Source organism: Camelina sativa, chromosome 4, assembly GCF_030686135.1.
Source record: "Camelina sativa cultivar CO46 ecotype springtype chromosome 4, ASM3068613v1".
NCBI lineage: Eukaryota > Viridiplantae > Streptophyta > Magnoliopsida > Brassicales > Brassicaceae > Camelina > Camelina sativa.
This window is the reverse complement of record NC_141883.1, coordinates 17636542-17647253: the sequence shown is the minus strand read 5'-3', so window position 1 is coordinate 17647253 and position 10712 is coordinate 17636542. Positions and strand designations below refer to the sequence as shown.

At 33.7% G+C, this 10712-nt stretch overlaps 1 non-coding gene and 1 pseudogene across 2 annotated transcripts; one reads left to right on the top strand and one right to left on the bottom strand.

Annotated features, from left to right (window-relative positions):
• Positions 1-1885: 1885 nt before the first annotated feature.
• LOC104780409 (putative alpha-xylosidase 2) lies at positions 1886-5039 on the top strand (annotated as a pseudogene). The gene is made up of 3 exons (XR_015596802.1): positions 1886-2133; positions 2216-2889; positions 2968-5039. The product of XR_015596802.1 is annotated as a putative alpha-xylosidase 2 (transcript).
• A 1560-nt stretch (positions 5040-6599) lies between these two features.
• Positions 6600-6673, bottom strand: TRNAV-AAC (transfer RNA valine (anticodon AAC)). Its single transcript has one exon. It is a non-coding gene; the product is annotated as a tRNA-Val (tRNA).
• Positions 6674-10712: the final 4039 nt, after the last annotated feature.

Here is a 10712-nt window from a genome sequence, read left to right as displayed (position 1 = left end):
AATATTAATATGATTAAACAAATTATACGAGTTGGAAAAAATAACTATATTGGTATTTATAATTTTATTATCCATAATATGTTTTTCAACATTATTGATAATATGTTATATAGTATAAAATATAACTAGTTATAAAATTAAATATATTTAATAAGTAATTTAATTTGTCTAAAACATATTAATAATTTTTAATAATTTGAAGATAATATAAAAAAACAAAATAACAAAAAAAAGTATTCAAATAAAATTATATGAAAATATTAAATTATATTAAAAATTTTATGGATGGACATACAAAATTAATAAAAAATTCTCAATTTCTCTATACTACAAAAATTAATATTATATTAGTGAGAGACTCATCTGAGTCTCAACCAATACACATGCTCTAATAGTCATGATCATCATACTGCTATAATAATCATAATTATCATCATCATTATCATCTGTGAACATCTCCATAAGACAACAAAGAAACAAATAAAATATTTACATCAAAACTAATAGTTGAATAATATTAAATGAAGGTGATCTCGTCATAAGTAGATCACCATTCTCAATCATTGAAGTTCATGTATTACTGATCTCAAGAGAATTGATACAAATATATCTACAAGCTAACTTATGTCTAACCTAATTAGAATAGAAAATAGATAAACATGCATGAATAAATAAATCTTTTAAATTTCTTAATCTTTATCACTTGTGAAGTTCACTTTGTAAACAGACTTTGACGGTCCATAATAGTTGGTCTGCAAGATACACATTTTGTTTCCCAATAAAGCTCCAATACTTTTAGCTTTCTCAATCATCTATTGGTTAGTTATTTTCCTGTTCACACATAAGAACAAAGTTAACTCAAAAAATGGAGTCGGAAAGTAAGATCCGTGAATGAAATTGGAGATCAAGAGATACTTTTTGTGATTGAGTGAGAAAGCAAGATATTTTTCAGATACTTCTTAGAGTAAATTGGCAAATATACACTTTTGAAAAGATATTAGAAAACTATACATTTTAAGTTTGAAAATTTAGAAAATTGACATCTTTATACTTCTATGAGATAGCTTGTGTGCGATATCTAGTAGGTGATATAGATCACATAGCCGTACACATTTATTGTAATTGTCTTAATGATTTTTGATATTGTTTGTAATATTAATTTGTGAGTTTAAATATTTTGGAATAAAAACATTACACTCTTATGTCTTCATATTAATTTGTCGATTTGTGCTTTCTTCTTTTTGTCTTCATATCTTAAATGTCTTATATGTTGTCTGTTGGAATACGATCTAAATCCCACATTGGAAATTTAAAGAGCTATCATTAATTGTCAATTAGTTTTGAGTTAGAAGTCCATAGTAAAGCTTGAATATAACATGGTATTAGAGTCCAATATTTAATCTCTGATTTTTTCGTTAAGCTCTAAATTCATTTTAACCGTTTGACTAACACGTAGCGCCTAGTATTCCATATATTGTTACAAAATATATATTGTTAGACATAAAAATATATTCATAGACGTGTAAAACGAATAAAATCTTGGCAATTTAGCACATTTAATCGTGATTTCCGAAATCTTATTGTGCAACAAAATCTTACCTAAGCACGAGTCATATTAAAAACTTTACCAAACATGTTCAAAAAATAAAATAAAAACAAACATCAAACATAATCATTTCTCATAAATAAAATTACAAAATTAACAATATAAAATTTACAAAATAAGTATTTTTTTCAAGTAATTATATTTAGCATATGATTTTATTGCATGATGTTTTATCCAAAAAACTTTTAAACATAATCATATAATTATATTTTATTCTAAAATTATAATATAAATAAAAGAAATTCGAATGAGCACGGTGCTAATCTAGTTAGACAGTAAAGTATCATCACACTACCTAACTTAACAATGGCCTCTCCTTTTTTATCTATAGCTTCTCCTCTTTCTCTTCTTCTTGCTTTGTTCCTCTGCTTCTCAACACTCCACTGTTCCAACTCCATCGGCAAAGGCTACCGTCTGATCTCAATCGAGAAGTCTCCCGAAGATGACAGCTTCATTGGCTATCTCCAAGTCAAGCAGAGAACCACAATCTACGGCTCTGATATAACCACTCTTCGTCTCTTCATCAAGTACAGAGTTATCCTCTGCTTCGCACCCCACAATACCAATCTATTTCTGACCGTTGGATTTTTTTCTTTTTTTTTTTTGCAGGCACGAGACAGATCATCGTCTTCGTGTTCACATCACAGACGCCAATGAACAACGATGGGAAGTTCCGTAAAATCTCCTCCGCCGGGAGAAGCCACCGCCGGTGATCAGAATATCAAGAAAATCTCCGGTTACTGTAAAGGAGATCTCCGGACCTGAGCTGATTTTAAGCTTCACCACAGATCCTTTCAGATTCGCCGTGAGAAGAAGATCCAACGGTGAGACGATTTTCAACACTAGCAGAAGCTCCGATGAGAACTTCGGAGAGATGGTCTTCAAGGACCAGTACCTTGAGATCTCAACTTCGTTACCTACAGACGCGTCTCTGTACGGATTTGGTGAAAACTCACAAGCCAATGGAATCAAGCTTGTAGCTAATGAGCCTTACACTCTCTTCGCTGAAGACGTCTCGGCGTTTAAACTCAACACCGATCTTTACGGGTCGAATCCGGTTTATATGGATCTGAGAAACGTTAGAGGTAAACCCTATGCACACTCTGTTCTGCTCCTCAACAGTAATGGTATGGATGTGGTTTACAGAGGCGATTCCTTGACGTACAAGGTAATTGGAGGTGTTTTCGATTTCTATTTTTTTGCTGGATCGTCGCCTCTCAACGTCGTTGATCAATACACTTCGTTAATCGGACGGCCAGCACCAATGCCGTACTGGTCTCTAGGTACTAATATGAATATCCCCTTGTTTCTGTGTAATTTATGTGTTTTCTTACTTATCTTTAACCTAATTTGTTCTTTAGGATTTCATCAATGTAGATGGAGTTACCGTAACGTATCAATTATTGAAGATGTTGTGGACAATTATCGCAAGGCTAAGATCCCTCTTGATGTGATTTGGAACGATGCTGATTACATGGATGGTTACAAGGACTTCTCCTTGGATACTGTGAACTTCCCTCGTGCTAAGCTATTGGCTTCCTTGGATAGGATCCATAAGATAGGAATGAATTATGTTGTGATTACTGATCCTGGTATTGGTGTTAACGCGAGCTACGGTGTATACCAAAGAGGCATGGCCAACGATGTGTTCATTAAATATAAAGGTAAGCCATTCTTGGCTCAAGTGTGACCTGGTCCTCTTTACTTCCCTGATTTCCTTAACCCTAAAACGGTTTCTTGGTGGGGTGATGAAATCCGACAGTTCCATGAATTAGTCCCCATTTATGGTTTATGGATAGACATGAACGAGGTCTCCAACTTCTGTTCTGGTTTGTGCACAATCCCTGAAGGGAAGCAATGCCCGGGTGGGGATGAACCTAGTGCGAGGTGTTGCTTAGACTGCAAGAATTTAACCAATACAAGGTGGGATGATCCACCTTACAAGATCAATGCTACTGGACACAAAGCTCCTCTCGGATTCAAGACTATTGCCACAAGTGCTTATCATTACAATGGTGTTCGAGAGTACGACGCTCACAGCATCTATGGGTTCTCTGAGACCATAGCGACCCACAAGGCCTTACTTGCTATCCAAGGCAAACGTCCGTTCATATTATCTCGGTCCACTTTTGTTGGTTCAGGTCAGTACGCGGCTCACTGGACTGGAGACAACCAAGGAACATGGCAGAGCTTGCAAGTATCTATCTCAACGATGTTGAATTTTGGGATATTTGGAGTTCCCATGGTTGGTTCAGACATATGTGGGTTCTTTCCTCCGACAAAAGAAGAACTATGCAATCGTTGGATTGAAGTCGGTGCGTTTTACCCCTTTTCAAGAAATCACGCTGATTACTACGCTCCAAGAAAAGAGCTTTACCAACGGGGAACAGTTGCAGAGTCGGCTCGTAACGCTCTTGGGATGAGATACAAACTCCTTCCTTTTCTCTACACTCTTAACTACGAAGCCCATATGACTGGTGCACCAGTGGCTAGACCACTCTTCTTCTCTTTCCCTGATTTCACCGAATGCTATGGTTTGAGCAAACAGTTCTTGCTTGGAAGCAGCTTGATGATATCACCGGTTCTTGAACAAGGCAAGACCCAAGTGGAAGCACTGTTCCCACCAGGTTCTTGGTATCATATGTTTGACATGACTCAGGTCGTTGTTTCCAAGAACGGGAAGCGTGTGACTCTCCCAGCTCCTTTAAACGCCGTGAACGTTCATCTGTATCAGAACACGATATTACCGATGCAACAAGGTGGGTTGGTTTCTAAAGAAGCGAGAACTACACCGTTTAGTCTGGTCATCACTTTCCCTGCAGGAGCATCAGAGGGATATGCCACCGGGAAACTCTTTCTGGACGAAGATGAGCTTCCAGAGATGGAACTTAGAAACGGGCAGTCAACGTACGTTGACTTCTACGCATCGGTTGGAAATGAGAGTGTGAAGATATGGTCAAGAGTAAAAGAAGGTAAGTTTGCGTTGAGCGAAGGTTTAGTGATTGAGAAAGTGATTGTTTTGGGACTTCAAGGAACAGGGGAAGTTTCTGAAATACATATCAATGGGAACCCAATCTTGAACGAGACCAAGACGATTGAGGTTACCTCAAAGGAGCAGACGTATGTGGTGGGTTCGGAAGATGAAGTAGAGAGTAAGAGCTTCATGGTTGAGCTTAAGGGCCTTGAGATACTAGTGGGTAAGGACTTCAATATATCCTGGAAAATGGCTAGTACGTACTATCAATGGCGTCCATTAAACTATACAAGTGAGAGTTAGTCGATTTATTAGTGAGGAAAAGGAGATTATAGCAAAGTTATCTAAAGCCTAACGCAATCGTGTCTAGCTGTCGAGCTCTATTGTCTCGTGACTCGTGAGATGAATGCAAAACATATACAGTAAAACCTCTCTAAAGTAATAATGTTGGGACCAAAATATTTTATTAATTTATAGAGATATTAATTTATCTATAAATTAATAATTATTATTTTATAGTGTAAATTAATAATTATTAATTTATAGGTATATTTTTAATTTTTTGATTTTTTAAAAAATTAGACAATTTTTGCAAAATAATATTAGAATTTTGGATATTGTAAATTTTATGGTATTGGAATTGAATTTGAAATAATTAAAAAATATTATTGACAATGAATTACAAATATTATAGACAAATTCACTTATACACATGAGATAAATTTTCAAATTTATGAAGAAGAATATCAATTATCGTATTTTAATAATCTATCAAACTATCAAAATGTAAATGATGCATATTTAGAAATTAAAAACTTTAAAAAGTTTTAGCTGTTTTATGAAATGTTATAGAATATTTTATATCATTATAGTTTGAAGATACAATATAACAATTATTTTATAGATATGGGGTTTAAGAGAAACATACTTTACTATATCAGCATATATATATATATATATATAAATTTACATGATTATTAATTTATGATATTATTGGAACCATATTTTACATGGTGATTTCAAAAAAAATTATTATCTTATTATCTTATCGAATTTTGTTATTTTTTACACTGTCCCGATTTGGGACTAGCAAAATTTATTAATTTATAGTGTTTATTAATTTATAGAGGTTTTACTGTATTAGTAGAAACGCATTGTATGTCTATACCAACTTAACAAGTACTCTAATACTAGTCTAGTTGTTATCTGAAAGCGCACTTCAATCACATAATTATGTTAGAAAAACGTGATTTTCAAATTATAAATTAGGAGTACGTATAACTGGAGATGTTATGAAGATGAATCGTAACAGGCCAAAGAAAGATATTTGAACAAAAAATGATGATACATGGTGATTTTAAAAAAATTATTATCTTATTATCTTATCGAATTTTGTTATTTTTTACACTGTCCCGATTTGGGACTAGCAAAATTTATTAATTTATAGTGTGTATTAATTTATAGAGGTTTTACTGTATTAGTAGAAACGCATTGTATGTCTATACCAACTTAACAAGTACTCTAATACTAGTCTAGTTGTTATCTGAAAGCGCACTTCAATCACATAATTATGTTAGAAAAACGTGATTTTCAAATTATAGATTAGGAGTACGTATAACTGGAGATGTTATGAAGATGAATCGTAACAGGCCAAAGAAAGATATTTGAACAAAAAATGATGATACATGGTGATTTTAAAAAAATTATTATCTTATTATCTTATCGAATTTTGTTATTTTTTACACTGTCCCGATTTGGGACTAGCAAAATTTATTAATTTATAGTGTGTATTAATTTATAGAGGTTTTACTGTATTAGTAGAAACGCATTGTATGTCTATACCAACTTAACAAGTACTCTAATACTAGTCTAGTTGTTATATGAAAGCGTACTTCAATCACATAATTATGTTAGAAAAACGTGATTTTCAAATTATAAATTAGGAGTACGTATAACTGGAGATGTTATGAAGATGAATCGTAACAGGCCAAAGAAAGATATTTGAACAAAAAATGATAATGGCTTCGCCCGGGTTCGAACCGGAGACCTTCAGTGTGTTAGACTGACGTGATAACCAACTACACCACGAAACCTTCTTGTCAATTCTATATCACGAGCCTTTATACCAAAACGACATATCGACCGATAACACAATTAAACAAAACAAAACAAAACAAAACTTATGTAATTAATAAAAATATTATTTTAAGAAAAAGACACATAAACCTCGACGAAAAATCTGACCGAGATAACAAAAAGGTTGGTTGTTACTAACGGCTCTGAGAAAACTACCTAGTCGTCATTTGTGCCTAATTGCTAAAACCACTTGGTATTTGCGACTTATTCATACAAATTTAGGTAAAGCTACAACTTGTACACCTATCTTCAACCTTTTCATACATAGATTTTTTCAAATTAGTAGGATCTTCTTTAACTGAACCTCTCAAGTGCTGACAATGATATTTGCGGTGATGACGGTCATCTTGTTGGTATTGAATATTGATACTCGTTTGGTGTTAAGATGTTTCGAGTTTTGATAACTACTCTTCCGATTATCTTATGCTACCGACCTCAACCTGAAAGCTATGAAATCGAATTCAAGAAAAGAAGAGGGAGGATATCTAGAAGAAGATGTGGATCAAGATTGTATCAGAAGTAGATGAATTTGGAAGGCTTGAATTTTTTGCTCCTACGCCAATTGTATAACTCGAACAATTTGAAATATATCGATCGAGAGTTCTTCCTACCAAATTGTATAATTGCACATCTCGGTTGTTTTCTTTTTTTGAGCATAATGTATCTGTGAAGGGAAGCTCGGGTTCGTGGTGGTGCTAAATATAATTAGGTAGTAATCAGTGGACGAAAAATAATGATTAAGATTACATGTACGACAATAAAAAGAAAGGTACGTATTCAAATGTTAAATATAGAAAGAAAATAGGTGAAGGAAGCAAAATAGTACGTGTGATGTTTGGAGGAGTGTGATACCTATATCCAAATTAGTTGGGTTCGATGCACTTTCAAGTATCCCATCTTTCCGAAAACTGGAAGTCTAAGATTTCGTAAAACGGTAGAGTTCGATGCCCTCCTTATGTTATTATAAGGATTCTATATATAAATTTACATGAGATGCCTTAATCACAGCTAATCATCTACACGGGTGTATTTGTAGGCGAGCGAAAAGAAAATTAAAATTATTCTTCAAAAAATAATAAATGGGCCTTGAAGGCATGCCAGTATATATGCCACTTTCCACAAGTGGCTATAGAGTATAGGCTTTTAGTGGACAGTTAAAAACAAATGAGTGAAGCCATGATGGAATCTATACACACCATACCAATCAAACCGAATGTTAACTTAAGTCTCCTCATAGTTCTCATCATTCCACGATGTAGCTAAGTCTAAATTAAAATGAGCAACAAAACGAATCAATTCGAGAAACAACACTTGCATTTTTTCTTTTTCTTGCAATCATATATGTAACACGTTTTTTTCACAATTTATCTACGTTGAAACTGTGTAGCAATGTATCTGACTTGGTTAGTCTAAGAATCTCTGTTTAATTATTGAGATTACTCGTAAAAAATCTGGACTTCAAGAAATTGAATCGTGAAAGGAATTAAATCCTTTCCAAATTGCTCAATTCTTCCCTTGTTCACTTCTCTTCCAAAGAAACTCTTATTCACCTAATATATTTCATACGTCATTAGTTAATATGATAAGTTGTGCTTTGTATCTAAATTCATCACCAACTTCAACTCCAGGTGATTTGTACACCAAGAGCTCAAAACCAGATATGACCAAGTTCTCATTATCCCTGAAGCTATTTTTGACTTATGTGCCACTCCATTGGTTGAGAGATGGTCTCAAGAATTCTGTTTGTAAGATTATGTTTACGAAAATATCACAAGACTAAAACTACACATTAAATTTTCAAAACTAAACCCTTTAAAAGCTGAGTCCTAAATTCTAAACCCAAAATATTAAAGAAAAATTCACATTTTTAAATTATAAACCTCTTTAAAAATAAACATTTTTAAAATTACATATTAAACTTTCAAACTAAACTCCTTAAAAACATAATCCTAAACCTTAAACCCAAAATAGTAAACCAAAATTCACATTTTTAAATTCACTAAAAAAAAGTATGGACATGAAACACACAAGATGGAACGTCAGGTGACTGCCATTACAAATCAAATCGTAAACCTTGAGAATGCTATTTTTTGCAATGTGCTCCATGGTGGTCACTTTCAATGACAACGACTTAAATGGAAGATATGAAACTTAATGTGGATGAAGTTAGTTATCTGGCTTAGTCCGTTGAAGAGCAAATATAAAATTTTAATTGTGGTCCAATAATTACATGTGCACGAGATCGCGTAGCTTGGGGTGGGAGTGATGATGGGGCTTTTTCGGTTAAAAAATTTAGACTATGGTTCATAGTTATATGATAAATAAAACAAAATAAATTTTAATCTGATGAACATAAAACTTAACTTATCAAACATCCAAATTTAAAAGTTTGTATCAGGATTAATTTGGATTTTTAGTTAAAAAATTTTATTATATTAGATTTTTTTTTTCCACAAATCAATTATATTGATATCAAAAAGTGTTTACAAAATACAGAAACATTCCTATACAACCGTTATACGCAAATACATGAAATTGATACAATTTCAGTGAAGGAGTGGAAGTGACCCTGCTGTTATTTAGTCTTATAGGCAACATATAAAATCTGTTAAGTCCCCCCTTCACACACTTTTTATTGGCTATCAGTTTGGTGCTGAAACTCCAAAATGTCATTGACATTACTTTAATTAAGAAAAATAGATGTAATGTTGTTGGAAATAATTCTAGATCTTGATGCCTTCTTGAAATCGATATACTTGATAATTCCGGCAAGGATTCTCTATGATCATTTAGAGAAATCTATTGTCTTGCTATCCATGGTTGTTTCCATAGTGTACGATGTCTCCAATGTCTCCTAAGACTATTTGAAAGTCCTTCATCTTCATCTCCACCTAGTATAAAACCAAGAGGACTGTGGACACATATGTGTTTTGGCTTGTTTACACACGTGACTTTCTTTCTTCTAATCACATTGTCGACTTGAAACTCCATAAGGAGATTGTTGATGAGAGAACATAAGTTTTGTCTCCTGATCATTAAATCAAGTCGTATTCGTCTATTAGTAAAAGTGTCCATACCATTTTTGTCAATCGATTCTGCTGTGTATCTCTCACTATCTTGAAAAAAAAATTGTGTTAAAACCACAAACTCAACAAGGAGACCATCCATAAAATCAAAATAAACACGCTCATCCCCAATTGGTGCAGAAAAGTTCAGATTCAAGCCCGATAAAATGTGAAGTCCCATCAGGATATGAATGAAATTCCATATTCGATCCATTGGAAGACTATATCCTTCAGCCACCGTGATGAAATTGTTGATTCAGGATCAAAAACCCAAATGAAAATTTCATACCTATAGGTAGGGAGACACTCACCGATTGATAATCGGACATTCCACCGGAAAAAGATTAACTCACCGGAAACAAACCTTCTACAAGGAAGGACATCACGATTCCACCAAACTGAAATTACAAAGAAGAAACCAATCTGGGGATGGCTTGAATCAGCATCGTTCGGATCGATTGGTGAAAACTGGTTGATTGGATGCTTTTCCCAATCCAACAATGGAGCCATCAACGAGATCAAAGCCTGAATTGAAGCCATCAGACTTAGATCATGTAACACCATCATTGCAAGGAGGCCAAAGACGTAAGTTTGAAAACCACGATTTGCCATTATTGACTATCTAAAAACTTAATAAAAGAGAAAGATGGTAAGTCTAGAGGGTAGAGAAGGCCGACCGACACCGGAAAACCGACGCCGGTCGGAAACGGTGAAGATTACGAAAGGTTGTGTTGGATCGCTAAAAAGAAACCGCTCGAGAGAAAAGTTTTCTTCTCTACCCTTTTTATTTAATCAGATATAACAAATTAAAAATCTAAATATTTAATTATAAAAAGATTAAGATGTCATAGGATGAGGTTCTATGTAGGGAAAATCGATGTTAATACAAACTTAAAATACTATCATTAACCCACTGCTACAACACATCACA